Here is a 6,000-nt window from a genome sequence, read left to right as displayed (position 1 = left end):
CGGGTCTCGGATCGAACAGCCGTATCAGAGGCTCCTCTCTGATTACCACCCCTACCTCCTGAAATCCTCGGGGGTCTACCTCTAGCCGTCGTCCCACTAGATCTTGCACCTTGCATCTTATTCTCCTCATCTAGCTCCGTGCAATCTCTAATGAAGTGGTCCTTCGAACCACATCCCTAACAGGCCCTATTAACAGACTTACCCCAACATTCACCTAGGTGTCGTCTTCCACATTAGGGGCATTCAGGTTTCTCTTGATGATTATTGCCCACACTAGCTATCGAAGTAGCTCGGGAGTCCGTCAATGGTCGGGCTCTGATGGAAATTCCGCGATCGCCTCGACTTATTTGTGTCCTCCCGAACTTCTTTATCACGAGAACGGAGCTTTGCCCGTCGATCTTTTACGATAATCTCTAGCTTCAAATTCAGCCTTCTTCTTCTCCTTCCGAGTTCTTCCACCTTGCGTGCTCGCTCAACTAGTGTTACAAATTCTTTTATCTCCAAAATACCCACCAAGAGCTTTAACTCTTCATTCAATCCTTCTTCAAATCTTTTGCACATAGCAACCTCATCAGCCACACACTCCCGAGCATACCGACTAAGTCTTACGAACTCATGTTCGTATTCAGATACTGTCATACGGCCTTGCTTGAGCTCCAAGAATTCCTTACGCTTCTGATCGATGAACCGTTGACTAATATATTTCTTCCAAAATTCCGTTTGAAAGAAATCCCAAGTAACTTGTTCCTTTGGGGACTATGGAAATCAAAGTCCTCCACCAATAGTAGGCTGAGTCCCGCAACAAGGATATAGCACACTTAAGACATTCATCGGGTGTGCATGATAGTTCATCAAACACCCGAATGGTGTTATCGAGCCAGAATTCGGCCCTTTCGGCATCATCAAGAATTATGGCCTTGAACTCCTCGCCCCACGCTTCCTAATCAAGTCCACAGGTGGTTTACTCAAACCTCACAGGATCGAGAATCGGAGGCATTGTGGGCTTTTGGGTGGAGTATTTAAATTTGGGAATGGTTGGACAGCCGGATTGGTTCGGGCATATTGCGCGACCCACTCATTCATCATGGTGAAGAAGGCTTGTTTCGCCTTCATTTTGATTATTCGCAGATGATCGAGGCTCAACAGGCGGTGTCCCTTGCGCGGAGCAGCCGCTACACTTTCAACGTCATCCGCCAAGGGTCTCTCTACCGGGTTCCATTTGTTAATCAAAACAAAAACTTCAACCGTCAAGTCATCACATTTTAAGCACTAACAATTTGGCATGTATAGCTAGACTCACACGCGCTATGGTAGTCCTAGAACCGACTAAACCATAGCTCGATACCAATGAAATGTAACACCCCAAACCCGAGATCGCCACCGGATTTGAACACGTGGTGTTCTGGGCTCACTTCCTTATTTCTCTCTTTGTAATATTGATTGCTGTTCCAGTGCAGGCTAGCTAACTGCGTCACTGTCTCCTTAAAATCATATCTCGAGTTTCAAAACTCGAAAACTGATTCCGTAAATTTTCCCTGAATTTAGACTCATATGTCCATCCATGGATTTATTTTGAGAATTTTTGGTCGGGCCAATTGGTACATTTTATTAGTTAAAGTCGCCTATGTTACAGGGGTCGACTACACTGACCTTCACGCATTACGACCTGAATATCTTCTCGTACAGAGCTTCAATACTCATGCCGTTTATTTCTAATGAAACTAGACTCAAAGAGAAATCTGAAAATATAAGGCAAGACTTCTAATTCCTTCTGGATAATTTATGGTAAATTTTTAAAGTCGAGACAGGGGACCCAGAAACCGTTCTGGCCCTGTCTCACGAGAACTTTAATATCTCTCAGTATACTGCTCATATGGTCGTTTCGTTTCGTCCATATAAAAATAGATTCATCAAGGTTAAATTTCATAATTTATTCACTATTTAATTCTACTTCTACTATTTTTAGTGATTTTTCAATCTCATCTCACTGCTGCTGCCCGCAACAGTTACTGCAATAGACTATGCCAATTTCGTGAATCTTTCCTTGGCCTTACTAATCATCCATCATACATGACACAAATTATGGCTACCTTATCAAAATTAAAATTTCTAAGACTCGTGGCTATAGGTTCTAGCATCCCACTCGACGACCACATAGGCCATTTTCACATGGCTGAAAGTTTACAACCCACAATTCAACAAAACAAAATAGCCTATACATGCCAAATGTTCTCCTAGTTCAACTTCGAAGACAATACCAAAAGATTTCCATACATCATCTCATTTCCGCAATAATCATACAATCAAATGAACTTTCATCTATTCCACGATACTTTATTTACGGGAATGCAATTGAAATCATCACATAGATTTAAAACTTACCAACTCAACCCCGAGTATGAACATAGCATCTATTAGCCATGAACTCAAGGTACTTACTTTTTCCGCTGTCCGTACTCAACTCGATAAAGTCACCCTTCCGTATTAATATTCAATCGGAAATATATATATAGAGTTTGCACACATAGTGCTTAATACTCTATCACGCACACTTAGTGCCATGTGATTTAAGCCCGCACACATAATGCCATATAGTCCAAACTCGCACACTTAGTGCCATACATTTCAAGCTCGCACACTCAAGTGCCAATCTAAATCACCGTACACATTTACTTCGCACACTTAGTGCCGAAATCAACAACTCAATACATCACACCTCTTTTCTCTTCATTCAATACTTTCATCACCACATACATACATGTATATAAATTTATCATTCCTTTCAAAGATAATTACATAGACATTATGTCTATTTAAATCAATACCAAATACATGCTTAGTGACTTACCTCGGATGTTGTCGAACGCCTTCAACGGCTATTCAATTACTTTTTCTTTCCCTTATCCAACTTCGATCCTTTAAGCTCTTGAGCTTGTTTAAGAACAATTGAATTCATTTAATCCCAATTCAAATAGACGATTTAATATAACACATGTATATTATAGGGTTGAGGTAAATATGACTTATTGGTTAACTATCAAACACCATACGCATATATACATATATTCTCTAGTCATGCACAACCCAACATCTTACTTGGGCATTAACAACTTTATAGATATATGCATATCTATGTTAAGGCCGAATATATATATATTTAACACATTCTACAATTATGGTTATTTATAATGACTAATATCGTTTTATCTCAAGTCATACTCATAAACACATCCATCCAAATACATTCGTACTTAAACATCATTCGGACTTAACACTCATATCACATTTATAAAACTACAAGCCGAATATACCTATACTTACATTACTTAAACATCAACCCTCAATTTCTTTGACAAAGCACATTCCCTAAATGATAAGACAATATAATGACCTTTAATTCAACTTATAATTCATTTACATCACATTCCAAGCATTCACTCTATTCTATCACTTAAAATACAAATATTACTCAATAACTTCCTAGTTCAAATTCGCAGATTACACATACACACACAAGCCGATTTCTTTTCCTACCACCCAAACCACCTATATGAACATTTAGCTAACTCATACTTCACCCACCCACAATTACTCATTCAAACATGAAGAAGGTAATCAAATTTCTTCACTATCAACCATGGTCGAATGCTTCATTCACCACCCAAATCCAAATTTTAGCATGGGCTAATTGAAGAACTTAGTAACTAACTTAAGTTAAGCTAAAATCCCCAAAATCTAACATGAATTACTAACCTTGTTTTTGAGCTTAAGATGATCGAATGCCATATCCCCCTTCCTTCTTTAACTTTCGGCTCTTAAGGTAGAAGATGAACACCAATAATTTTTTTTTCAATTTCCTTTCTTCTATTCGCCAAGGCACCCAAGGATGAGCAACAAATTTTCTTCCCTTTTTTCTTAGTTTCTCACGGCAAAAGAGCATCAACACACATTTTTTTCATCATTTTCTTTTTTTTTCCATTTCTTTATTCTCCTTACATAATCCACTAACTAAACATGTTGGAAACATGTTCCCTTGCCCATAATCTTGTCATGGCGGCCACTCACCTTAGGAAGTGGGTTATTTGACATGCAAGGACAACCATTTTCCCACATGTATTAATAGGCCACCTTACATTAGCCTAGCACATTTCTCAATTTCCTCACATAAGTCCTTTCTAATAAATTTCACCTACAAATGACGAAATTAAGGCACTAAATTTTCACATATGTATATTCATGCACAATAAACATAGAAAATAGTAATTAATTAATTTTGTGTCTCGGTTTTGTGGTCCCGAAACCACATCCCGACTAGGGTCAATTTTGGGATGTCACAGCACTAGGGGCGAACCGAGCCCACAAATCATGGGCAATAGACTGTAGAGGCCGCCAGGAGCGTTTTCGTGTGCTGGGGCTGTTCTAGGCCTCGATGGGCTCGATGGGCCAGTGGGCCCGCTTGTGTAAACTTTACTGTTAAGTGGGATGTAGATAGACTTATCATGTCATGCATACGGCTTAGGTAGTTCTGGGCCACGTTAGGCCTAGATGGGCCATGTGGGCCCAATGGGCTCGTGGGCCCCACACAGATTGAATCTGCAATTTGTGATAATTATTGGACTGGGGTATATAGGTCACATACCCGTATCTAAATTTGGGCTAAATCGACCACACGAGGGTGTGGGCCCACTTGGGTCGAGTAATGGGCCTTGGGCCCATTTACACTGTTATGATCATTTAGGTTATTTGTGTCACTGAGGCAATTGTAGACCTTCGGAGAGGTCGTTATTGTAACACCCCAAACCCGGCCTGGATGTTATGACCGGATCTGATGCGCCACATTGGTGCGTTCAAAACACTTAGTTTGGAAAAGTGAGTTGGTGTTGTAAAAGATACTTTTAAAAGAAGGTTAAAGTGAATGGAAGTCGTGCACCTGTAGGAAACCGGGAAAAAGAGGAGGTGAGTCCGCTTGACCGCTTAAGTACCAAGCTCTCTTGGATCCAATCCTAGACATGCACACCGCTATTGCCACACTCTAACATCTTGTATAATTTTGAGAAAACCGCTTGATTATGACCATCTTAAGAAAATGATTAAGGTTGCAAAACGCTTGCTTAAATTATTTATTTTCTTGGGAAAACATTTACTTTATGGAAACTTTATGCGTCATCGTGATCTTTTTAAAAACAAGTAGATTTTATAAAACGAACCCTAGTGCTAGCCAGTTTAATAATCCCCAAAATAAAATTAATTAAAAATAGCGGCCTTATTACAACTTTAAGCATAATAAAAATAAAATAATCCAAATTAAAGGCTAAACTTATTTAAAATCGTCAATCAATCTTCATGGCCACTCTGAATCCCGCCCAGCTCCAAGTCCACCAATTCTAGGGCTCACCTGCAAGGATGAAAGAGGAAGGGGGTGAGTTTGGGAAAACTCAATGTATACTGTAAACCCATCCAAAGCCTAATTCAGCTCGAGCCCATTGGGCCTAAGCCCTATTCAGATATCAAGACACAAGAGGTCAAGCCCTTTTCGAATCACAAGAGCAAGGCCTTAGCCCTTTTACATAACAAGGTGGCCCATAGGCCCGCTTCAAGAACATGAGTATCAACAGAAATAATGAATGCAAGCCCATCCGGGAGACTACTCAACCCACCAACCGCTACATCGCCTGCACCAACCCTACACACCATGTCGGGAATATCTCAACCCACCCAAACTACACACACACAGCTTAAAGCAACGCACTCAAATTTCAATCATTGAGGCAAAGCCTCCAGTACGTGGATGAACCACTTTTAGTACTTCCTCCACTAATACCCCAACCCCATGCAACAGATATTAATAAAAGCATATCATGTAAAATACAACATTGATCAATCATGCAGTTCAGCCAATTTAAACCCTTAGGGTATATCAGTAATTTTGCTCTTTAGGGTAATTTCGTGATCTACGCTACTACATAAGCTAAATCAGAATTTTTATCGTTTTATGCGTTT

This window comes from Gossypium arboreum, chromosome 11 (assembly GCF_025698485.1).
Source record: "Gossypium arboreum isolate Shixiya-1 chromosome 11, ASM2569848v2, whole genome shotgun sequence".
NCBI classification, from domain to species: Eukaryota; Viridiplantae; Streptophyta; class Magnoliopsida; order Malvales; family Malvaceae; genus Gossypium; species Gossypium arboreum.
The sequence above is the reverse complement of the archived record's forward strand: the minus strand, read 5'-3'. Positions refer to the sequence as shown.